Raw genomic sequence first — 27,055 nt, 5'->3', positions numbered from 1 at the left:
CTAATCACTTATTTTAGATATTAAATTATAAATTGTGGCTTTTATACTTTCTACATTAAGTTCTGTAATATTAATATTTTTGCCATCCCGATGTCCGCTTTACTGTTTGAAACTATAAAAATTAACCGGAATCCGAGTGAATATTACAGTTTACTTTTTTCCGTGCGTAATAAAGAAAAAAATTCAAAAAAATGAAAACGATGAGAGATTGGATGGTAGATGGATGACGAGAGCAACTTGCTGCGAAATCGATACAACACACGCGTCAGCTAGCGGATTCTAGGGAAAGGGTAAGGGGGTCGCGACGGCGGCGCACTGATCGACGTTATACAGGGGGTGGCTTATCAGGGGTACAAGGCATGAAGAGAGTTACCAGCATATTATCGACCAGTCTGCGAAGAACAAGCGTCAGCCGAGGACGGAGGTCAAGGTCGACAAAGGTACCACGCCTGCTTATGCTCTGCCTTTACTTTTCATCTGCCAGTACTCCATCAGTCTTTCCTTCTCCTTTTCTCAATTTTTTTTTTTTTTTTTTTTTTTTTTTTTTACCATATTATGTTTTATTATATTATTTTTTTTTCTTATTTTTAAAACTTCCACATAACATAACACAATAATTTGCGTTGTGGTCCTTTGCGCGTGTTTGCATTCTGTATTCCACAATCATGATTCACAATTGACCAAGCGTAACATCTGCTACTACTCTCGATATACTTGGTGTATATGGAACTCAACCTCTTTTACTTGTACTTGTGTTGCCGGGTTATTTTTTTTTTTCCTTATGTTCTGAGCAACTACATTTTCATGGGACGTGTACACCAATTCACCTCTGTACTTAACGTTTTTTTCATCCTTGTGTATGCGGTAGTTGCCGTTACTGTTATTTACTTTTTAATTTCAATATACATGATTATCAATTACATAATCGAGCTTACTGTCTTAATGTATTTCAATAGATTGTAATGTTATTGGTATACATTGTAGTGACTGATACAGTCGATTTAAGAGTATTTTTTAATCATTACGGTACATTTTTCAGTTTTATTTCTAACGCAATAATGAATTTCTGTCTGCTTTTGAATTTAATATAATTTAATTTACTGACGATTAAACAACTATTTTTTGTAAGTTTACTAAATTTTGTTTCATAATTTTAAATTGAGGAAACTTTTTTAAGTTGTTGGGGTTTTTTAAACTTCAAATTATGTAATTTATTTTATAAAAAGATTGACTTCAAGAAGCGAGTTGAAGATAAAAAATATTGAAGAATGTAATTTTATTTTATTATTTGGAAAATAATGCAGTAATTTAATTCTATAAAGGGCAAAAAAATTAATAAATTAATGCTGAAACTACCTGTTGAATTTTGACAAATTAATTTTGTTGATTATTATTTTTTAAAAAAATTAATTAATTCAAAATAAAAAAAAAATCGATTTTAAAATTTTTAAATTTAATTATTTATCAGAATAAAAAATTTTGAATTAATCTGAAAAAACAATTAAAATAAAAATTTTTATTCAATTTTAAAATTTTACAATATTTTTGACAACTTAAATTTTTATAATTTTTTTCTACAAAATGAATTTCCATAAAAAATTTCAAAAATTTGAGTGAAATTTTTTTTTTTGTAATAAATTATTTTTTAATTTAAAAAATGGTCAACTGTTAAATTTAAATATAAAAAAATATTATAGATTGAGAGTTATTAAAAATATTATTTTTTTTTTTTGATAAACATGAAGCGTTTATAATTTTAAATGACAAATGATAAGAAATAAAGATACGTTACTTTTTAAACAAATTTATAAAAAAAAGTAATTTTTATTTAACCCAATTTTTTTTATTTACTTATTCTTTGATGTATAAAATTATAAATCAACAATTATTTCATAACATACCGCCAGTCGAAAATATTTTCATTCACATTCCCAACGGATTTCATTATTAAAGGTTTAATTAAAAATTCTTGTATCCCACTTAATTTGTGAAATAACTTTCATTAATTTTTATAGGACAATCAAGACAATTCTAAATTGTATGCTCAATAGTCTTAGTTAATTAATTATATTAACAACGTGGTGAAGTTAACTGTCGAATAATTTAGTACTGTAAATCTGTTGAGAAAAGTGGATGCATAACAAAGTGTAAATAATAAATAATCGGTAAAACTATCTTATCTCATGGATGTAACTAATCGAATGTAACGAGTCGCCTATAACCAATGTAACATTATTACCATCGTCTGCCATCGAGTTACGCAGGTGCGTATAATGAGCACGTGTAATAGAGTTACGTACAGCTATTACACTGTAAAAATTCTTATGTATCATTTTCAGTTGACGTAAGATACTTATTATTGTAATTAACTCTCGATAATTTTATTATTTCGATTTCTTTCTTTATATTGAGATGGTCCGTCTAAATTAAACAGATTAGATAATAATGAAAATTTATTAGCAACAGTTTAACTTGCCATTTTTTTACGGTAAAATTTTTATCGATCTTAATCCTTTAAAAAAAAAAAAATTCTTTGCTGAAAAAAAAAAAAAAAAAAATTAACTTGAATCAAGACGAAAAATTTTTTAATTAAGTAAAATTTTTTAGTTTAAGAATTTTTCTACTCAAATTAAAAAGATGAAATTATTAAAAATTAATTCAATCAATTTTTTTCGGATTTGAATTATATTTATGATGATCTCAAATTGTTTGAAATTAAATTGTCTGACTTTTTTAGATTTTTCAGAGAAATTATCAACAAATTCCCAGCCTTAAATTAATAGCATTTAATTATAAAAGTTGTTTAAACCGACCAATAAAATTACTTCTTTCTTTTATTTTATTGAAACAGAAATACGCACTTTCAATAAACAGAAAATAAGTTCCAAATTTCAACTGAAGTGTTGATAATTGATGGTTATCTTATAGCTCTCTATATTTATTATTTAGTTTTGTAAATTCAATTTTTCTGATAAGGCCTGAAACTTTAAAATTAAAAATTTTTTCCGGTTTTTTTAAGATATTTTAAAGTAATAATAAATATTTATTTTTGATACAGAAAAAAATTTTCTTTTATTTCTGTCATTAGTCAAATAGAGTAATCACAAAAATTCAGATACTACACGAAAAAAAGAAAACTCGAAAAATTACAGTTTCAGATTGTAATTATTACAGATTTTATAAGAATTACATTACAGAATGTAATATTTACATTGAAAGCTCTGAATATTAAATTAAAAAATTGAATTTAGAAAAGTGTTATTTCAAACTGTAATTTTTCGTTTTGATTACGACGGGACCGATTTTACATTTTATACTGTAATTTTTCGAGTTTTCTTTTTTCTGTGTAAATTTAACAAAGTTTAAAAAATGTTTCCGGGCTGTGAACCCTCACCTTTATATTTGTATAATAATAAACTTTTGAGTTTCTTATAGTTGCAGTTTATTGCGGTACTTTTAAACTATTTACATATTCAGCGTACGAACTTCAAATCTTAAAGACATTACGGTGAAAATATCTTAACTTGTTGCAATGAATGTAACTGTACAAATAATATTTTCCCTTTTCAATGACAAAATTTTAAAATTCAAAAGCTGTAATAACAATTTTATATTTTTTAAAAAAAGAATTTTTTTTCATTGAATAATTGATAATTTTAAAAAGAAAAAAAATTTTTTTTCAATTATTGTATTTTTGATGAATTTTAATAAAAAAAATGTGTAATTATCCCAAAAAAAAATTCTAAAAATCATTTTTAGGGGATGAAATATTGTAAACAGTGCAACAGAACAATTAAAAATTTTTTTAGTGAAAAATAAAAAACTAAAATAAGCACTAAAATTAAAAGTTGTTTAACATAATAATGTTTTACTTCGAAAACAGAATAAGCATTATATCTTTATATTGTGTGGATGTATTGGGGATGGAACGCGGTCAAACACTCGCGGTAAAGCGAACAGAACCGAATGGAAAGAAAGCCAAGGCAAAGAGTGAGTTACGCTATATAATATATACTATGGCTATGCTATTTTTCCGCCGGCAGAGATCGACGAATGGAAGTTAAGAGTTTGTTCTTGTGTTATATTGTGGATTCTCTCTTTCACACTAAACTCTTAAGTTAACTCACAACTCAGAGTCGCAACTTAACTCGTTCGATCGCAACAACTCAACTTCTCGTCACATCATTCTACCCATGCTGATACGTTATACTACTCACAACACTCGCAAACTACTTGGATTGCAAACGCATAAAACGGCAACGTCGCATTCAGCTGACGAATATCTCTTATATGTACATCTATATATTTATATTATCTGTATATAAATATATATGCATCACATATTCACCGGTTTGGTTGTCAGTCGGTCGATCATCCGTCAGTCATTGGCCATTACTTATTCAACTTTCTTCAGCATTAATCGTCACATCTTTATTGTATTTTCTTATTAGTCTTTTTTAATTTAAATTAGTGTGTTGCAGGATATAACAGCCTCATTTTTAGCAGTAAATAAAAAAAATCTACTAAAATAAATATGAAAACAAACAAATCATCAGCCAGGAATATAATGAGCTTAAACAAAAAACGATTTTTTTTATTTATTTTAGCAATATTTTCTTGTCATAGTTCAAAAATATTTTCTGACAAATGTTATTTAATGTATATAGACTATCAAATTAAATTATTTAAATATTCAACCATTTTTTTTATACATTTAAAAATTTTTAATTTATAAAATTTTACTAAAAAATTAATTGTTTAAAAATGGTATTTTTTACACTAAATAAACTACTGATTAGCAATGACACTGTAACAAATAAATTGAAAAATCCAGATCCAGGCCAAGGTTCTCTTTACCTCCAGCACACCTTGTGATCTCTAGGGCATTGAGATTTACATGGGTAGAAATCAGCTGGTTTGAATTTTTTTTTTCTTTTTTTTTTCTGCAATAATTATAGCAGTCTTTACTTAACGATTTTAATTGTTACGCACGTCACTTTTTATTTTAAATAAATAAGATTGTCAGAAAATAAACTAATCTAATGATGACAATATTTACATTTTTTCTTTTCAGTTAAATTTATACTTAAATGATAAAAAGCTAACTTGCGTTCTACATTAAAATTTATTTTTTTTGTTTCGCAGAGAAGTTATTAAAAAGCTATAAAATAAAAAAAAATTTCATACAAACTAATGAATTATAAATTAAACAGCCATTAATTTAATTTTTATTATTAAAAACATGAAATAGTACTTAATAAGTAAAACATGAATACTGTAGTAATAAAATTTTTTAACTTCCTTAAACAATGAAAAATTTTATCTATTATAGATACTTATAGATACTATTATAGATACTTATCAGCGATTATTAACGATTTTAATTACTAATTAGGCTAAATCATTAATACGCGTTGATTTTAATACAATATTATGTTCGTATTGTTAATTATAATGCTAATAAAATTTTTTTATGGTTTATTTTATTTGAAATTAATTAGAATTGACCATTAATATAATTATCGAATTTTGATATGAAAATCAATAAAAATACAAGATAATTTTAAATCATATTTTACGAAATGGTTTATTGCAGTATAATTTTTCTACTCTGTTCAAGTACCAAATAAATATTTCAAATAAAATTTATCCCTATTTTTGTACCTAATTCTAAAGCTCAGTTTGATTTAGTACCTTGCATCCTGTCTCGCATTTGCCTGAGATGGTGCAATCACAAGGGTCTAAGTACACCAGCTGGTAGCATCGATCATTTAATAGTTTACTTTATCACAGACGATTTAAAAAAAGCCATTCGGCAGCCGAAATGGAAGTAGATTTTTCAAATAAAGAAAATTGATCTTTTATAAAATAATATAAATATTAATGATGTATAACTTAATTAATGAATTAAAAACAAAATTCAATAAAAAATTTAAAACTACACGGAAAAAAGTAAACTGTAATAAATAACAGTCGATTTATAATAAGTAATGATCAACTGCTAAAAATTACCATTTCAAACAGTAAAATCGTGATTTTACTATTCACTTTATAATATTTACCATTTAAACGTTACAATTTACTCTTTACATGGAAGAAAATACTATTTCAAACAGTAATATTCATTATGTAAATGTCTAAAATGTTTAAGTATAATAATTAAGAATTCAGACTTTGATATTTATCATTTGGTACCTAAAAAATGATCTTATGATATGTAAAAAGTATAAAATAAAGTTAGTAAATTTCTAATACAAGCAACGTCCATATTTACAAAGTAAAATGATAAATTTTAAACGCAACGCTAAAAATCAAACTGTAATTATTGACTTGCTTGGACTGATAAAATGTATATTTTAAAAGTATTATTTTTTACTGTTTGAAATGTTAAATTCTCCAAGAGTGAGACCCCCTTCTCTTTCATCTGAGTTCCCCTTCTCCTCATAATATCGACTATATATTGAAATGGCAATTTTTACTGTTTGAAACTGTAATTTTTTAAGATGAAAGAGTCGTTATTTACTACACGGAAAAAAGTAAAATGTAATAAATAACAGTCGATTTATAATAAGTAATGATCAACTGCTAAAAATTACCATTTCAAACAGTAAAATCGTGATTTTAATATTCACTTTATAATATTTACCATTTAAACGTTACAGTTTACTCTTTATATGGAAGAAAATACTATTTCAAACAGTAATATTCATTATGTAAATGTCTAAAATGTTTAAGTATAATAATTAAGAATTCAGACTTTGATATTTATCATTTGGTACCTAAAAAATGATCTTATGATATGTAAAAAGTATAAAATAAAGTTAGTAAATTTCTAATACAAGCAACTTCAATATTTACAAAGTAAAATGGTAAATTTTAAACGCAACGCTAAAAATCAAACTGTAATTATTGACTTGCTTGGACTGGTAAAATGTAAATTTTAAAAGTATAATTTTTACTGTTTCAAATGTTAAATTCTCCCAGAGTGAGACCCCCTTCTCTTTCATCTGAATTCCTCTTCTCCTCATAATATGGACTATATATTGAAATGGCAATTTTTACTATTTGAAACTGTAATTTTTTAAGATGAAAGAGTCGTTATTTACTATAGAGACAGCTACTAATCACTTATTTTGGATATTAAATTATAAATTGTGGCTTTTATACTGTCTACATTAAGTTCTGTAATATTTATATTTTTGAAACCCTGATGTCTGCTTTACTGTTTGAAACTATAAAAATTAACCGGAATCCAAGTGAATATTACAGTTAACTTTTTTCCGTGTATTTAGAACAAATTTTGGAAAAAAAATTATCTTGTGAAGAAAAAGTTTCTCAAATATTTATCAAACAATTGCAAAGATTATAAGATTTGTATTATAAATATCCAAATTTTAAGCAACTGCTTAGGAACAACAGTTTCTAAGTTAATCAGAATTTTGAAACCGGATAAAATTTTAATTGAAGAAAACAATATTTAAAACTAATTTGTAACATATTTACTGACGACCTACCCGAAAACATTACACGAAAGATTGATCAATATCGTAATTATTGAATTTACATCATGATTAAGATATGATACAAACAATAATTCTAAAATGGCTGCAACAGTAAAACTGTTTCATTAAATGAACTCTAAAAAGAGTAATATTGAGGCTATCACCACTTCTGAGTAGTGAAAATGGAAGCTTATTAAAAGAGCTTTACGATGCATTTTATCGAATTTTAATATCTTGTTTAGTCCAGTAATTATACCAAGTTGAAGTAGTAAAAACAGCAATTTTTACGATTTTCAAAATTGAAAAATCCTGTAATTTTCAAATTACTCACCCGATTAAGCTCATCTTCGAACTTAACCATGGTCTTGATCGATAGATAAAGCATGTTGAGTTTGAGAAGAATCAATTATAAATTGAAAACGCTATCGTGCTGACAAACCGTGTTATATCGTATAAATATATGGGTGATTCTTTATAAGGATGTTTTTTGCTGTCCCAGGCATTTTTTTATTAGAAAAATTGTTATTTTGTTACTAAAAAAAATTTATTACAAAAGTAAAAAAATATTTATATTTGGAGCATTAAAAACTAAAATGAAATTAGTTTTGGTTTTTTTGCTATAAATTCGTAAACCACCGAAATAACAGTCCCTTGGGCTGTCCCATTCCCAAAATTAAAACTTTAACATTAAATTTTAAGTTATTCGTCCATAATATATAATTTGGCCCATAATGTTTATAAACTTAATTAGTTAACTAAAAATCTTCTTCAACAAAAAGTACCGAAAATTAATTTGTTTAATTAAATTCATTAAACCAAAGTTTGTCCCAGGCATTTTAAGAACAGTCCCCTGCCAGAAGTTCAAAGCCAAAAAAAAAATCCAGCGTGTTATTTTACCTTTTGTAAGGTTTATAAGGATCTAACTAGCCTTGAGTTAATAACCATAGGGCTGTTAGCGCTTTATCGGCATTTTATTTAGTGTCAAAGCACCGTTTGTGCTGGAAATATGTGTCTGGGCCACTTTAAAACTCAGTCTCCTGGCAACTATTAGTAAATTTCATAAAAATCTAACTATTGTATTTGTCCTCATGACGTAACTTTTCATAAAATTTGCTATATTTCGACCTAACTTGACGAACTGAGTCAGAAAATACATATGGTTAAAAAAAAAAAAAAAAAAAAAAATATATATATATATATATATATATATATATATATATATATATATATATATATATATATATACGATATAACGCGGCTTGTCACGACGATAGCGTCAACAATTCTTAAGGGATCTCAATGAAACTCAACATGCTTATTCTATTGACTATTAGGAAGGTCAAGTTCAAATATGAGCTTAATCGGTCAAATAGTTTAGAAATTACAGCATTTAAAAATTTAAAAATTTCAAAAATTTGATACTTTCACTACTTCTCCTTCAAATAACTTTTGAACGCGTCGAGTTATTCGATTTCTGTTAAATGCATCTGAAAGCTGAGAAATTAAGATTTAATTTATGTGCTCACATTTTTTTCTAAAGCAAAAAATATCTATCTTAGAATCATTTTTAAGAAATTTTACTCTTGCAGTCGTTTTGTCTATACAAAACTGACTGAAAAGTACTGAAGTACAATAATTCTTCTCATTCTTTATTGAACGTTATTAATTTTTTTTTTGTATTCAATCCTAGTAGTTTTTAATTCTATTCATCATGAAATCTACTTCCATTTCGGCTGCCGAATGGCTTTTTTTTTATTTATAATTTATTTATAAAATTGGATCCACAAGTCTTAATATTATTCTAATTAATGTAAACATTCATTGAGAACTTGAAAAGTTGAATGCATTGAAATAGTTTGCTTGATTTTTCTCAATTTGATAAAAAAAAAAAACAGTCCCCTGTCATGTTATAAGGCAAAAGATACACAAATATCAAAAAAAGCAAAAATTAAATCAGCTGTTTATTTATTACGATTAAGCTAATAGTTTTGTAGTCATTGTTAATTTTTTTTTTCTAATAAAATCAAAAATAATTTGATCGGACAATTTTGTACAGATTTAAGACGTCCTTACAGAGAATCACCCATATATATGTATAAATACATAAATATATAAACTTTTGAACTACATTTTCTGACTCAGCTCGACAAACTGTGTCAGAAAATGGCTAAATTTTTTAAAAGTTGCGCCATGAGGACGGCTGCAATAGTTAGATTTTTATAAAATCTACTAAAAAGTGTTTTATTTTTTTTTTATACGCTATCATAATAAAATTAATGAATATCATTAGTAAGAAAAATAAAATTATATTTACCCCGCATTTTCAGCTGGAAAAACAGTTTGTTGTCTCTTCCTTTCATTAGTAGGAATGAGAGCTACATGAGATCCTTTTCTCGAATGTCCCTCCGTTTTTGAATAATTTTAAAAACAATTGTTCAATAATTTAAAAACTTAATTCTGACAATAAAAATTTCACTTTATATTCAGACAATTTATATATATTTTAACACTCACGAGTCACTATTTGTTTCAACACTAGCACGAATTTCCACAGTTATCCAATCAATGTTATTACTGTAATAATCCATTTAAATTCCGGGCACCATCACACAAGTAAGGAGGAAGAGATCATTAACCATCACTTGATTCACTGGAAGTTATTCCACACTTCGTGGAAGACTACTGTTTACAGATTAAATTAAATTAAAAAAAAAAATAAAAAACTATTAAAACTGCTGGGTGAGGCTTTTACATTTAAACACCAGCACTACTATCTATTTATCTTATAAACAAAAAGTAAATATAAATATCTGTTATTACAAATCAACAAACAAAAAAAAAAAAAAAAAAAAAAAAAAAAACCCTACTTACTTTATTGAGTAAATTCGCAAAGTAAATCTATAAATCTTGAAATATGCGGGAACAAAGACAGCAGTGGCGGTGGCATTGACGTGACGGACAGGTACAAATAATTAAAAAGACCCGTCACTTTTAACGACTGGTAACCACTGAAATTTGTATTCTCTTTATGTCACTTATTTTTCTATCCTTTTCAATTTATGTCCTTTATATTTTTTTAAATTTGCTTATTATAATTACTTTTAATCCACTTAATTATATTTGTGATTTATTTAGTAGGACCAGTATCAGGATGCCAATTTATGGGTTTATATTTCCATCCGTTTGGAATAGTATCTTGTTGATCCATTGGTATAAAATATCTTGACACTTATTTTTCACTTCCAGTCAATAAGTTTTATTAATTACAATCCTTCACCCAAGATTATCTGAAATAAATAATTTTATTAATATTATGAGTTAATAAAAAATAACTTAAAAATTAACAATACTAAAGTATAATAATAAAGTTAGTCGACATTTTTGATTTTTTTATTTTGCTTAATTTATTAAATTATAACTAAAAAATTGCACTTATAGTTTTTGAAATTTTTAACAAATGAAAAATTTTTTTTTTAATAATTCTTTAATAAAAAAAATCACAAAAATTTTTTTATGTCGGTTAACTTTATTTTCATTACTAAAGTTAGCCGACGTTTTTAATTTTTTGATTTTTTTTTAATAATTAAATTAAAACAAAAAAATATTTTTTTAAAATTGCACTTATAGTTTCTCAAGTTTTTTACAAATGAAAATTTTTTTTTAATGAAAAAAAATTTTTAAATCTCGGCTAACTGAATTTTCATTAAAAATTATGCAAAAATATGAATTAATTAATATCATTTAATATCTAATCAAGTGTTATGATTAAATAAATTAAATAAAGACGTAATTTTATCTAATCTTTGATAATCCAAAAATGGAGTAACTGTAACATGTTTATTTCAGAGAGATGTAAATAAATTAAACTTGTTTACAGTAAAAGAAGAGAAAACATACATTTATTTTAAAAAAATTATTACCAAAGTGCCCTTCAATAATAATTTACATGGCCATATAACTTTTAATAACTGTATAAAATATTTACAGTAAAAATAATCAATAGTTTAAGTATATAACACTGAAAAAAAAACATACATTGGGCTGTCGGGTAACATTCATACTCACATTACGGACATTTGATAGATTTTATCACTTATTAGTGGATAATTAGTAACTAATGGCGAGTAAAGAATCCATAAAAATTAAATTTTTTTAATCTCTATGTGATTTAACCTCAAAGGAATTTTTTTATCACCCAAAAAATCAGTAATTGAAAACAATTAAAAAGATAATGTTTAAAAATTCTGAAGAAAATATGACTAATGAAAATTTTGAATTTTTTCTCAAGTTGATGACTAAAATAAGCGTACAAAGAAAAAATTAAAACATGAATAGCGTTCTGATTGAGGATAAAAAAAACATTTTTTAATGCGTCCATTTACATCTCCATTAATCCTTCATATATAGATTGAACAAACATCCAAGTACTTGTATATGAACGTATTCGTGTGGGTAAAATAAATAGACACAAATAATAAAATGAAAATATATACCTTGATGTTCTTACGGATAAACAAGAAAATTTAAAAGTGTCGTAGTAGTTATTGTGAGCACTAAAATAATTAGTCACTCGTTGGTTAAAATTCGCGATAAGCATTTGCACGACGGCTAACGAAACAGACGTCTCTCCTTTTTGCCGGTTCGCGTAGGTTATGGACAGTTTCTCGTCGAAAAACACCGCGGGGCGCCACGAGATGTTCACTCACTCTTTCATATCAGCATCAACTACCAGCAGCAACAGAAACGGTAGCAATCAAAGACGTAGTAAGAGTAGTTACCCTTAGCACAAGTATCAAGTTTACACTTATTATTTATTTATTTTTGTTTTTTTTTCTTACTGCAAAAAAATTAACTAAATATGGCCATGAAATTTTTGCTTTTTTCCCACTAAATAAAAATTACGTCTAATCAAGTTAATTATCTTAAAAAAAAAAATAACCATCAGATGGTGTAAATTAAAATGAATTAAATATAAAATAAATTTTTAAAATAATTTAAAATCAGAAAAATAAAAAAATGTCAATTAATTTAAAAATTAGAGTATTGAATAAAATAAAATATGTAAAAATATAATAATAATAATTACACATAAAAAACAGCCTCTTTCACAGCCGATAAAATATATTAAATATTTTATTTAATAAATTTTGCTCCTTTTCTTCTAATTTTATACATACATATATGTGTATTAAATATACATGCGTATGCGCGCGCGCACTGTCTCTCACTTGGTTTAAAAATGTATTGGTGTACGTGTGTGCACTTGATTAGCTGTGTGACGTCACGACACGGTTACATTTCTTGCGATTGTCACTTGTATGTGGAAGAGATGGCCATGGAATAACGATTGACTGTATTTAAAATAATCCTTCTGTCAAATATTATTATTAAAGACACTTAATTTTTATTATTATTTAATAAATATAATGTTTTTTATGTTTCAGGTGGGGATAATGGATAATTATGAACTTTGTAGTGGCGATAGGCCCGGCGACATTAAACAAGTGCCAACAACTCTCGTGAGCATACACGAAACAAACTGACTAATGCAACCAACCGCGAGGGTTTAACCATTACATGTACGGCAAATGTAATAACCCGAGAGGTGGCGCAAACGGTTTATCATGGACAAAACAGAGACGGATTCACGGGCTGTTCCCATTTACGTGCTGGTCTCCGTATCCTTTTAGGATAAAACCCGATTCTTCTCGAGACGGACCGTAAGCTTACGATTTTATACGGAACTGTACAATGATTTACGATTTATATTCATGATAGTAAAATTTACCGGGTAATTCAAATAAATTATTTCGTTTTTTTTTTTTTTTTTGTTTATGTCAATTCATTTATTTTTTTTTTACACAAATATAATAAACGTCTATTTTGATATAATAATGGCAGCAAGTGATATTCTAAATATCAAACATAAAAAACATTTTTGTGCTTTTATAAACAAGTAATAAATTATTTAATTTAAATATTTAAAAACATACTATGAAAGTTAAGGTAGCCGACATCTAAAAAAATTTTTGAAATTTTTTTTTATGTAAAAAATTGTTACAAAAAAATTTTTTTTTCATTTTTAAAAAATTTAAAAAACGGTAAGTATAATTAAAAAATAAATATTTTGCTATTAAAAAAATTATTACAAAAATGAATTCTTTTTAATTTCATTTTTAAAAAATTTAAAAAACGGTAAGTGAAATTAAAAAAAAAAATATTTTTTAGTTTTAATTTAATAGTTCAAGCAAAATCAAAAAATTAAAAACGTCGGCTAACTTTAGTATTAATACACAGACTTCATGAAAATAAAGTTAGCCGACATCTAAAAATTTTTATGATTTTTTTTATTAAAGAATTATTACAAAAAAATAAAAAAAAATTTTTTTCTTTTGTTAAAAACTTCAAAAACTATAAATGAAATTTTTTTAAAAATATTTTTTAGTTTTATTTTAATAATTTAAGCAAAATTAAAAAATTATAAATGTCGGCTAACTTTAGTATTAATACACAGACTTCTATAAATATTTTAAATAATTTTTATGCTTAAAAATAAATTGTGTAATTAAAATATTTTATAAAATAGATTTTTTTTTTTCAATTCTGTGCGTGATTTAAAAACACGTTACACCTGAGTAATAAGGTACTTATTTTTTTGATTTGAAATTTAGAGACATCTGATAATTTTTAGAATTTTTTTTAATAAATAAATTATAGCAAGAAAAATTTATTTTAAAAAAATCCTATCTTTAGAAGTTTTAAAAAATTATAAGTGAGATTTTTTAAAATAATTTTCTATACTTAATTTAATTTTTAAGAAAAATAAAAAAATTTTCAAATGTCTGCTGTCATTTTTTCTTGTGATTATTCTCTTGTCAATGTCCAAATTACTTGGTCAGCTCGGTCGCCTGGGCTGGACTGACTCACAATACGGAAATTCAAAGAACTCAAATAATTCAAAAGTATTACTGGGTGCTCTGAAATGATAATTAATAAAATAATTGTAATTAATATATAATTTTATTTAAATAAAAAATTTAACTATGAAATTACCTTTTAGGCCCAAACAATGCTTGTTCCGGAAAATTCCAGGAGATTTCTTGAAAGTTTGTTTCAAAAGCGAACCAACATGGTCATCATGTCCGTAAATATAGCTATCGTTGAACGAGAGTGCTCCGTGTAAAACTAAGTATCTAGACATTTTAGTACGAAATTCCTTTTTTACTATTTTACTTTAAGTTGTTTTTTTTGAAACTCTAGTCGATGCTAAAATAAATAAATTTATTTTTTTTTAATTCTTAAAAAGTTTAAAGAAAATTTATCTATTAGCTAGTTGAAAAATTCTATGATACTTAATTCTTCGCAGTTGATAAATAAATGAAACATAAAATTATTTCATTAGTCATTGAAGAACTTTCAGTTTGTCAATAAAAAATTTGACGTACTGTTTCCGTTATTTTCATAGAAATGAGACATACATATATAGTCTCGTCGGTTGGCATAACAACTAGATATATATATATATATATATATATATATATATATATATATATATAATAGGTATTATTCAACAATTACCAACGTGAGAATGGACAGAATATTATTCTATTGGATTATTTAAAATTTTCGATATGACGTCTACAGGTGTCTAACGAATTTTGCTACTTGCAGTCATACAACAATTCAATAACACACATTTAATTAATGAAAATTAAATTAGCCGACACTCAAATATTTTTGATTTTTTTTATTAATAAAAAATTAGAACTAAAAAACTATTTTTTTAAAATTCCACAGATAATTTTTAAAATTTTCTACATGTGAAAATTTTTATTTAAATTTTTTAAAAATTATTTTTCAATAAGATAAATTATAAAAATTTTCAAATGTCGGCTAATTTAATTTTTATATTTAATTATAATACGAAAGTTAGCCGACGTTTTTAATTTTTTAATTTGTTTTTAAATTATTAAATTAGAACTAAAAAATATTTAAAAAAAATTTCACGTATTGTTTTTCAAGTTTTTTACAAATGAAAATTTTTTTTATTTTTTTGTAATCATTTTTTCCGTAAAAAAAATTCTAAAAATTTTTAGATGTCGGCTAACTTAATTTTCATATTTAATTCCCCATAAAAAAAAATGATATTAAATTTCACAATTTTTTTATTTTCTTTAACAAACAAATGTGTTAAAAAAAAATTACTTTCAAAAAATTGCATTTTCAATTTACTAAAATTTCTAAATGTCAATTTTTTTTTTATAATTTTTATTTGCCATAATTTATTTGTTAAAAAAATTATTGAAATTATCAAATATCTGCTAAATTAATTTTCATTAAAAAAAAATTTAGAATTGAAATTTTAAGATTTATTCCAATTTTGCTCTATCTTTTTTTTTTCTTGTTAGTTCTTATAAAATGATGGAATAAATTATATTCAATTAATTACTTAATGACTACTTCGTAGTTTTTTGACTTTCAAATTTTAATAAAATGAATTAATTTAATTTATTTCAATTATCAAATCTTGTAAAAATAAATTAATGCAATGTATTTAAGAAATTTTTGAAATTAATTTATTTGAATATATAAATCTTAAATGGTGATTGGGAACAGGAGAGCCAGATATAAAAGCGATGTGATAATTCAGTTTCGCTAAATGGTTTATGACAGTCATTGGTAAATCTAAAAAAAAAAAAATTTATTTTTAAATTGTAATTAATTATTTTAAAAAATATTTTTTTTTTGTTTAAAACATTTTTTACCTTTAATTGATATTTCTGATTCTTCCTCATATCGGTTACACTGAATTACTGGTTCGCTGTATTTCAGAAATAAATAGTTTTTAACTTGGTCATTAATTCCAAGTAATGTGCAATATTTACCAGTAACTCTTCCCAAAATAACAATACTATGATTTGGATCATTATTGACAATTGAATCTGACATTTTGATTAATCAAAATTATTTTTCACTGTATTGCAATGGAAGAGAATCCTCTTAGCCGTATCAGTTTTTATATAGATAATTTATTAGTAAAAAAAAATGGCGTTTGAAAGATAAGTCAGTCAACAATTGTGATTGGTTTTCAAGATTTTATAGTATATTTAGTTATGCACTTAAGTTTCATACTTCATAAAGTTACCATTTGCAAAACCTTATAAAAGTTTTAATGTAATTTTGATCAATTTATAAACTTTTAAACAGAAAAAATAAAATATAAAAATAGAAATACAATTTCATGCATTTTGCATAATTTTATAAACATGTATTTTTTTATAAAAAAAATTAAACATAAGTTATAATAAAGCTTCTATTTTTATTATTTATTAAATTGTAATTCTTAGATGACACTGAAGTTGACAGACATTAAAAATTTTTTAGGATTTTATGGCAATTAAATTATTATAAAAAAAATTTAATTAAAATATTCCACATGTAAAAATTAATAAAAATTATAAGTGAAAATTTTTAGAAACATTTTTTTTATTGTAATTGATTTGTTAAAAAAATTTTTCAAATGAACAGCTAGCAGCTAACTTCAGTATCATATTCTCAGACGTGTAATCGTCATTAAATTACTTAATTAATTTAATTTATAAATTTTTAAACTTCATTTATCCAAATAAGAGTTCTAAAAATAAGAAAATATTTTATAAATTTAAAACATAATTATTTGAGATAAATATTTTTTAAAATCACTAAAAATATTTTACATAAAAAGTTACAAGTTAAAAAAATACTTTTTCTTCTCAAAAAATATAAAAATACTTTAATAAGTTATAGTTATCCCGAATTTTTTAATTCTTTTTGTAACCAAATTGTTTGGGTATTATCCTTATTAGAATGTTGAGAAACTATTTTGTATCCAAGACTTCCTAAGTGGTTCATTACTTCAATCATGCTATCTGGAAAAAAAATAAAAAAATTTCACTTTAAAATTTAATTATTAAAAAAATTTAAAGATTTATAAAATTATTAAGTATGCAATATGTTTAAAAAAAAAAGAAAATTACGATGATAATGGTCGTTGAAGGAAGAAAAATCTAAATGTGAAAGATCCTGGTAACGTTCCTGATCATTAAGTCCTTTGACAGAACAGTTATTTTGATCTATTAATCCTGTAACTGTAACAAACCGGTATTTTTGATCCATTTGAATTATTTGTAGTCCTTGGTCTTTTTATTGCACTTGATTAACTGTTTTTAAATTGATATTTTCTGAAATAGAAATACATTTTATTATTTAATAAATTTTAAAAACACACAGTCAATATTTGCATAAGAAAATAAGACGCAATTTAAGTTTTACTCACTAAATTTTATAAACAACAGATGTTACACTTTAAAATTAGTTTACAACTATATTTTTATTTATAAAATTACTTACACTGAGTGTTATGATATTATTAAAAAGTTAAAATTTTTACTTTACCTGCTAGTAAAATCTTAATTCGAATAAATAACATAAAAATAAAACAACCACTCGGCTGTGTTGACACGTTCTGAATTATGGAAAATATTTTTCCAAGTCAGCTGTTATAGGTTATGCCGGGAGAGTACACAATGAACGTTACATTTGAATTTATCGGCTGATTTTATATAAAAAAATTATATATTGAGATAAAATGATATAATTTTATAGAAAAAAATTTTCTTGATAAAGTTATAGTAAACAGAAATATAAAAATTTTTAGAATTTCTTTTTATTGAAAAAATTATTACAAAAAAAATTTCATTTTTGTAAAAAACTTGAAAAACGGTAATTGCAATTTTTAATAAAATAAAGTTAGCTGGCATCTAAAAATTTTTAGAATTTTTTTTTATTGAAAAAATGATTACAAAAAAATTAAAAAAAATTTTTACTTGTAAAAAACTTTAAAAATTGGCAGTGCAATTTTTTAAAAAATATTTTTTTATTATTTAATTTAAAAAAAAAATCAAAAAATTAAAAACGTCGGCTAATTTTAGTATTATAACAGAAATTGAATTAAAAAAAAAAAATTTCTTTTCTGCCCTCCGGCCGGAAAGTGGCAACTTTCTGGCCGCTGCGCTAAACAAAGCTGCCACATTCCGGCTGCGTCGAGCAGAAAAATAGTATACACACCTTGGCCAGTAAATAAGAAGGCCTCAGATCACATGTTTGTCAACCTCGGCTTCGCCTCGGCCAACAATTACATGTGATCTGAGACTTTTCTTATTTTACTGGCCTAGGTATGTAATATACTATAATCTACATTATTATAAGAGACAGTTTAAATTGAGCCTCCATCGGCCAACGGAGTAATGTAATGTACAGAATAGTATTGATATGTATGACCTGTTGAGTAGTCAAAGTCCTTAGACAAATTAGAAAAAAAAAAAAAAAACAACTTATTACATTTTTATCAGGCAATAATAAAATATTAATTTATTTATTTGATTAAAAATAATTTATTACTTTGATAATTATAAAATATTATTTTTAACTAGTAAAAATATTATAAAATATTATTTTTAAATAGTCTAATATCCCAGCCATATTAAAGCAAATTTTTTAAGGGAGTTGGGAAAGAACAGATAGGGGAAAGGGGGGGACCTACTCAGTGGGGATTTTTCCGTAATTGAAAAAATAATCAGACAGCCCAGACTGGGAATCGAACCCAGATCTCTCGGTTACGCGCCAAGGGCTCTACCAGTTAAGCTATCCAAGACAAGTACTGACTACTTTATTCAGTCACGTATATAAGCCACACATACAGTAAGTAAAAGAACTAGACAGCTAATATTAAGGTAAAAGCCCCAATATATGATCATGTACCAATATATAATCACTCCATGTATTTGTATATCTATATTCATAAATATAGGTATACAAATACATGGAGTGATCATATACTGGTACATGATCATCTATTGGGGCTTTTACCTTATTATTTTAAGGTTCACTAGTCACTTGACCAGTAGGCATGAAAAAAAACTTTAATTTATATGGGTCATTCCATGTCAAATCGACCAATAGTTGGAATCGACCCCTTTCGATTTGGATGAATTTTGGTCAGAAGTTTTCTTTTATCATAAAACGAAGTTCTGCCAAAGGAAAAAAAATAAAAAAATTTTTTTCAAAAGATATGCAAATTCAAAATTTCGCGATTTTTCCAGTTTTTCAATTTTGTTTTTGCAATATCTCGAATGCTATTACAGATACAGGAATGGTCTTTCATTTTTTTAAAAGGGGACACTTGTGACTATTGAAAAAAAAATATTTTGGAAAAAAATTTTGAAAAATGCCAAATTTGTCAAATTTTGAATTTTTGAAAATCGTCAAAAATGAAGACCACCATTAAAATTTTGGCTCAATTTTTTTTGTATGATACCTTGTTATGATCTTAAAAGATCCTGAAATTTTTGGATAGGGGTTTTTTTTTTTTCAAAAATATGAATTTTTTAATTTCAAAAAAAAATTTTTTTTGTTTTTTGCAACTTCTATACAAGTTAAAGTTATGCAGATACATAATATTGTAATTTTGAGTATTTAGAAATCAAATGCACGACGTGAAAATATTAAATAATAAATTAATTTCACCTTTTATTCATTTTTTAGACATAATCTAAAAGTCAGGCTTAACGCATGATATAATTTTTTATTTTCTTAACGCATGATATATTTTGTCCGCTTCTTCACTTCAATTACAGTTTTTAACCTCAAATAACTCAAACAGATATTAATTTTCTATAAAAATTAGAAATGATTTCATGAGAATATCAATTTTTTTCGTTCTTTCGAATAGATAGATAGATAGATAAATGTTCATTTAGTCCTGGAGCCTAGGCTCCCTCAGGACCATCATCAAATAATACAAAATAGTACAAAATAATAAGTACAGTAAATACAAAGTAAATGATAATACAGTATCATGATGAAGTTCAGCAGTTCTAATATAAAATAATATAACATTAGTTTATAGCATAATAATAACGTAATGCTGTTAATATTTTAATTAATCATTACCGTGCAAAAAGTAATCACGGCACAAACTACGAAACATTTCGTAATTTTCGGCCCTAACAATCTCCACCGGCAACATATTCTTATTTACTTACGAATTTCTGCACAATCATAGTTCTCAATCTCAAATTACAAATTATTCCCATGTTAATAAGACGACAATAAGTGGCATCAACAACTTTAAATGAAGTAAATAAAGGACAATTAACGAATTCTATCATGCGTTAAGGATGACTTATTTTAAGGATGCAAGATTATGTCCAAAAAATAAAAAAAAGTTGAAATTAATTTATTATTTAATATTTTCACGTCGTGCATTTGATTTCTAAATACTCAAAATTACAATATTATGTATCTGCATAACTTTAACTTATATAGAAGTTGCAAAAAACAAAAAAAAAATTTTTTCTGAAATTCAAAAATTTTTGAAATTAAAATTCATATTTTTGAAAACCCCTATTCAAAAATTTCAGGATCTTTTAAGATCATAACAAGGTATCATACAAAAAAATTGAGCCAAAATTTTAATGGTGGTCTTCATTTTTGACGATTTTCAAAATTCAAAATTTGACAAATTTGGCATTTTTCAAAATTTTTTCCAAAATATTTTTTTTTCAATAGTCACAAGTGTCCCCTTTTAAACAAACGAAAGACCATTCCTGTATCTATAATAGCATTCGAGATATTGCAAAAACAAAATTGAAAAACTGGAAAAATCGCGAAATTTTGAATTTGCATATCTTTCGAAAAAAATTTTTTATTTTTTCCTTTGGCAGGACTTCGTTTATGATCCACAGATTCGGTAGAATCTGGCGCCGTCCGTTCAAAAATCCGTTGTAAACGGAGCGCCAGACTACCGACTGTGTTTACTGTAAGCAGAACGGTATTTCGAGGTTGCAAAATTTTTATTTAATTATATGGTTCTCCTTTTTCCAAAATGATATATTATAAAAGTAATTTATACTTTATTTTACTGATATTAATTAATTATAATCAATTATAACACTTAATTCACTTAAAATTATTAAATTTTATCAGCACAAACTATAGTAAGCCTAGAAATTTCGATCCTGACTTTTTTTCGATGGGGAATATCAGCGCCACAGACTAGATAAAATAAAAATTGTAGTCATCCTTCCTATAGACACGCAACTACAGTAAAAAGTGATTCATAGCTTGCATCTATGGCCGCCAGGGTGCACTGGAATTACATCTACATAAACTGTAGCTTTAAGGGGACAGTTTGCAGTAAAAAATGCAGTCAACACGAGATTTAAGTTGTTATCAATTGTAAATTTTCATTATAATTACAAAAAATACTAAAATCCGAACAAAAACAGTTTCACTGTAAAAAAGTCGCGCCAAGTCCACGTTTATAAGACTATTAGGAAAAAAATTTTTTTTTTTCCTTACAAAAGATACAAAATAAAAAATAAAAATCCGAGTAACCGATATGATTGTTTATCGTTTTCGCAAATTAAAAAAAATTTTATTGTAAATTTAAAAATTAAAAAAAAAATTTTAGAACGTACTTGGTGTGCGTCATTGTGTATTTCAATTTTTTTAAAGTCCTAGTAAATAGATTTTACGAATTTCATTAAAAGTAAAATATTTTGCAACCGCGCACACTAAATACGTTCTAAAACTTTTTTTTTAATTTTTAAATTTACAATAAAATTTTTTTTAATTTGCGAAAACCATAAACAATCATATCGGTTACTCGGATTTTTTTATTTTTTTATTTTGTATCTTTTTGTAAAGAAAAAAAAAATTTTTTTTTCCTAATAGTCTTATGAACGTGGACTTGGCGCGACTTTTTTACAGTGAAACTGTTTTTGTTCGGATAAAAGAAAACTTTTGACCAAAATTCATCCAAATCGAAAGGGGTCGATTCCAACTATTGGTCGATTTGACATGGAATGGCCCATATATATATATAATGGGTCATGAAGAAAAAAAAAATAATTGTTAATTTGTAATAGCGCCTCAATAATTACTACAATACCATCGTGGTACGTAGTTTGGGTGGGGAGAATAAAAATAAGGGAAAAAGTAAGTAAAGTATCGAGAGTATAAGAATGGACTGAGAAGGGTGGATGGTGGAAGGGGCCCGGTAGCTTAACTGTTAGAGCTCCTGATACCAAGAGAAGAGAAGCCTACAACAGCTTCAACAAAGTTCAGAAAAAAAAAAAGGTGACATAAACCAAGTATCGTAATTTTATTTAAAAATCTAAATTTCCGTCGTATTTTTGAAATTAACAAGAGACAAATTCGAAATTCAAAGAATTATCTCTTCTCACTTAATTATTTTTATTTTCTATTATTTATCTTTATTTATTTTTTTTTAATAACTAGAATTGATATGATGTTTTTTTTCAAAACTTCTTTTTCATCATAATTATAAGTGCAATATATGCACAGAGACAATAAATAACTGTATTATTTATATTAGGGTGTGTCAATTTTAGGCGACTTTTTTTTTTCAACGAAAAAACAGGCTGAAAACTTGCATGAAGGTGAGAACAGAAGCCTGTTCAAAGCGGAGCTCTTAATATTAATATTTAGAGGTGTCTGTCCCTAATTTTTCATTTCCCATTTAAATAACATAGGAAAAAAAATTCTTTTTTTTGTTTATTTTTCTAGCTCGGCATATGCACCTCATATATATAAGTCAATAGCATATTATTGTAGAGAATTCAACGCTCTACAAAAAAGTTCTCTTACACTTTTATCATAAAGACAGCCGTTCTAAAGTTATTCAGACGTAAACTTCTAAATGTATAAAATTTTGATTATTCAAGTATTAAACTGATACAAATTAATTTATTACTGTCTTAAAAATTATTTTTATATGGATAATTGGTTCTGACGCGCTAATATTTTCATAAAGCTAAAAAAAAATTACTCATGTATCAAATTTTTTTCTTCTTTATTTCATTTACTGTAAGAAAATCATGATCCGAGTTGAATGAATTAAATTTTTGAAAAGTTTCACGGAATTAACAATTTATTACTCTACACGGAGAGAAAAGATAAGTTTGGAAAATCAGAAAAGTGCACGTCTCATAACGCTCATTTATCACAAAAAAATCTGGAAAACGGTTGACCCTAAAGGCCATCCCTGCAACTTCCGCTAATTCCATATCTAAGCGCTTAAAATTGCACTTATGAAGTTTTTGAGCTCTTCAAGTCAAAAGTCTGATAAAAGTTTCATAGAACACTATTTTTTGAACTTTCGAAGTGCAATAATTCTTGAATAAATTAACGAATAATCATTAATAATAATGTATATCATTAATAATAATCATAATAATAATTTTCTTACAGTAAATGAAATAAAGAAGAAAAAAATTTGATACATGAGTAATTTTTTTTTAAGCTTTATTTTTATTTTATTTTATTTTATTTCAATAAACAAACCCAACAGCCTAGGCCATTAACAGGGTTAATAATACAATCGTTAGTACATAAGAAAAATAAATTTTTGATGTGTAACAAGATGACTTATAGCTAGCATAGTGATTTCATTCATTTATACTCATAAAAATTGCTGAGTAATTATTGCTTATTACTTATTAATTATTACCTATTAAAAATTACTTATTAACTATTAATTCATAATTGCACATCTTTAACGCCACTTAGTTGCTAGTTTGCCAAGTAACGCAGTTACATAGCCATTAGGACAATTCAACATATCAAGTGCAGGTTCCCATTGATAAAAGCGATTCACTGTATTAGAGATGCGATATATTGGCGCTGCCTGAGATAAGTTAGATTTAGCAATAGGTATGTACATTGGAGTTTGATTTCTCATACCTAAGACTGGTATCTTAAATTTAAACAGTGCTTAAGCTTTATGAAAATGTTAGCGCATCAGAACCAATTATACATATAAAAATAACTTTTTAGACAGTAATAAATTAATTTGTATCAGTTTGATAATTGAATAATCAAAATTTTATACATTTAGAAGTTTACGTCTGAATAACTTTAGAACGGCTGTCTTTATGATAGAAGTGTAAGAGAACTTTTTTGTAGAGCGTTGAATTCTCTACAATAATATGCTATTGACTTATATATATGAGGTGCGTATGCCGAGCTAGAAAAATAAACAAAAAAAAGAATTGTTTTTCCTATGTTATTTAAATGGGAAATGAAAAATTAGGGACAGACACCTCTAAATATTAATATTAAGAGCTCCGCTTTGAACAGGCTTCTGGTGACGGAATGGTAGTTACAGACAATGTCTCGAATAGCTTAACTGGTAGAGCCTTTGGCGCGTAACCAAATGATCCGGGTTCGAGTCCCGGTCTGGGCTGTCTGAATTATTTTTTCGGTTACCGAAAAATTCCTACTGAGTACGGTCCCTCCTCCCCCCTTTATCCTTTATTTCCCCAGTTCCCAAATTTGTCTTTAATGACAAATTTAGCTATAAATTATGTCTGTTCTCACCTTCATGCAAGTTTTCAGCCTGTTTTTTCGTTGAAAAAAAAAAGTCGCCTAAAATTGACACGCCCTAATTTATATATTATACTAATACAGAGTAAAATTTTTTTTCTAATACAAATGTTACTTACAGCAACTTAGAGAGACAAATAATGTGAGACGCCTTACGCAAAAGGACAAACATTATAATATTATATTAAAAGAAAAAATGTCTATTTTTTAAGTTTTCTAGTTTGCAGCCTAGATTAAGCATGTAAAAATGTATATATTGTAACTTGTTATGCAAATAAACTTTTTTCAAAAAAAAAAAAAGTAGAGCTCCTGACATGTTATCAGGGAGATCCAGGTTCGATTCCTGGCTTGGTAACCTACTCCATTTATTTTTTCAAAGTTTATCTTTGCTCTCATGTAGTTTCTTTTATTTTCTTTCATTTGTTTAACATCTTTACAACTCGAACAGATACCACAAAACTTCCAGCTTTACTAGTATTCAAGTTCGATGGACCCCGTAGAACTAATGCAAAGAGAGAATGTCTCTCGACCAATAGTGCAGATGGAATGTCCATCGCTTGGCTTGAATAAGGTTCACTAGTCACTTGACCAGTAGGCATGAAAAAAAACTTTAATTTATTTATACATAATGGGTCATGAAGAAAAAAAATAATTATTTTTAACTTTTAATAATTATTTATTTTTTTGAGAAAAAAAACTATATTTATATAATCTATATTATTATAAGAGATTCCTATCTATATTTTATTTTATTTTATTTAAATAAACAAACCCAACAGCCAAGGGGCCATTAACAGGGTTAATAATACAACAGTTAGTATATAAAAAAAACAATTTTTGATTTATAACAAGATGACTTACAGCTAGCATAGTGATTTCATATTTAATAGAATATTAATATTAATATTAATTATAAATATTCTATATTATAAATAGTAATATTAATTATAAATTTAATAGATAGATTGATCTATATAGATAGATCTATATAGTCATTCATCACGATATCTCGGGAACCATCAGACTTAGAAACTTGAAATTTGGTAGGAATATTCCTTTTGCCATGTAGAGGTTACCTAAGAATGGATTTTAAGAAATTCCACTTCCAAAGGGGTTTGCGGGGGCGTTAACAATGGAAAATTCCCGTTTTTAAATATAGCTCTTATCGACTCCAAATTTGAAAAGAATCTTCTGTAATAGATATATATAGGAATAGTTTATAAACAAATTTTACGATATTTCATCCCACAGGAGATTGCGGGGATGGGTATTAACAATAAATAATACTGATGAATTAGATCTTTTTGTCTGTGTGTCTGAATTTGTGCAAATTCCTGCAAATTCTCATTAATTAAATCTTTTTGATTGTGTGCCTGAATTTGTGCGAATTACGGCGAATCCTGATGAATTAGTTCTTTTCGTCTGTGTGCCTGAATTTGAGCGAATTTGGGCGAATTAGTGTGAATTAGGTTTAAAAACTCTCAAAGAGTTTATTTATAATTTTCAACGTTAGATCCTTCTAATAATTAATTTTAAAATTCTTGTTAAATACCCGTGCGAAGCCGGGGTGACCTGCTAGTTAATATTTATAACAGTGAACCCTCGCGGTTTTTGAAATACCGTAAATTTTCGGTATTAATGCGTTTACCATAAATTAACCGTTATAATTCTGAAATAATACGGTATTTCTGTGGTTATTTTTGGCCAGTTTTTTTACTATAGTTATACAGCATTTCTACCGTACTTTTGCTGCAAAGTTCAGAAATAATACGATAAAATTACCGTAATACTCTAGAACCTTTACCGTAAAAAATCTATGTATTAACTATAATATTAATATAATTTTACGATAATAAAATGGTATTTCTACGGTAAAAATACCAAAGATATACTGCAATTTTACCGCGTTTATACTGATATAATTAAAGATATAATGCTTTTTACCTTAAGATGGACGGTTGTGTTTATTACTCGGTGAGTTTTATTAGATGATTGAGTAAATAGATACGGATAGTATCTCTGATAGCTCAACTAGTAGAGCCTTCGGCGCGTAAGTAGATGATCCGGGTTCGAATCCCGGTCTGGACTAAGAAAAATGATAATAA

At 25.9% G+C, this 27,055-nt stretch overlaps 1 protein-coding gene and 4 long non-coding RNA genes across 10 annotated transcripts in view; 1 reads left to right on the top strand and 4 right to left on the bottom strand.

Annotated features, from left to right (window-relative positions):
• LOC123272974 (alpha-protein kinase 1) overlaps window positions 1-13,064 on the bottom strand; it is a 63,402-nt gene extending 50,338 nt beyond the window's left edge. For 2 of the 6 annotated variants that reach the window (XM_044740026.1, XM_044740030.1), the window contains exons 1-3: window positions 11,996-12,358; window positions 10,374-10,789; window positions 9,817-10,184 (exon numbers count right to left, since the gene is read on the bottom strand). The gene's annotated coding sequence lies outside the window, so the exon portion shown is untranslated. Of the gene's footprint in view, window positions 1-9,816; window positions 10,185-10,373; window positions 10,790-11,995; window positions 12,360-12,588 lie in introns of those variants that run through there. The other 4 variants (XM_044740027.1, XM_044740031.1, XM_044740033.1 and 1 more) reach the window with 4 other exon arrangements.
• Window positions 13,065-14,360: 1,296 nt separating this feature from the next.
• On the bottom strand, window positions 14,361-14,792 carry LOC123272999. The gene is made up of 2 exons (XR_006511208.1): window positions 14,556-14,792; window positions 14,361-14,479 (listed from the first exon to the last, which is right to left on the bottom strand). It is a non-coding gene; the product is annotated as an uncharacterized LOC123272999 (long non-coding RNA).
• Window positions 14,793-15,064: 272 nt separating this feature from the next.
• The window catches only part of LOC123273005, a 29,401-nt gene continuing 17,410 nt past the window's right edge, over window positions 15,065-27,055 (top strand). The window contains exon 1 of the long non-coding RNA XR_006511215.1: window positions 15,065-15,146. This is a non-coding gene — a long non-coding RNA (uncharacterized LOC123273005). The remainder of the gene's footprint in view (window positions 15,147-27,055) is intronic.
• LOC123273003 lies at window positions 16,056-16,737 on the bottom strand. The gene is made up of 2 exons (XR_006511212.1): window positions 16,268-16,737; window positions 16,056-16,187 (listed from the first exon to the last, which is right to left on the bottom strand). It is a non-coding gene; the product is annotated as an uncharacterized LOC123273003 (long non-coding RNA).
• LOC123273000 lies at window positions 17,246-18,114 on the bottom strand. Its single transcript, XR_006511209.1, has 3 exons — window positions 17,937-18,114; window positions 17,519-17,722; window positions 17,246-17,410 (listed from the first exon to the last, which is right to left on the bottom strand). It is a non-coding gene; the product is annotated as an uncharacterized LOC123273000 (long non-coding RNA).

Source organism: Cotesia glomerata, linkage group LG10, assembly GCF_020080835.1.
Source record: "Cotesia glomerata isolate CgM1 linkage group LG10, MPM_Cglom_v2.3, whole genome shotgun sequence".
NCBI classification, from domain to species: Eukaryota; Metazoa; Arthropoda; class Insecta; order Hymenoptera; family Braconidae; genus Cotesia; species Cotesia glomerata.
Note: the sequence above shows the minus strand (reverse complement) of the source record. Positions and strands in the feature narration are given on the sequence as shown.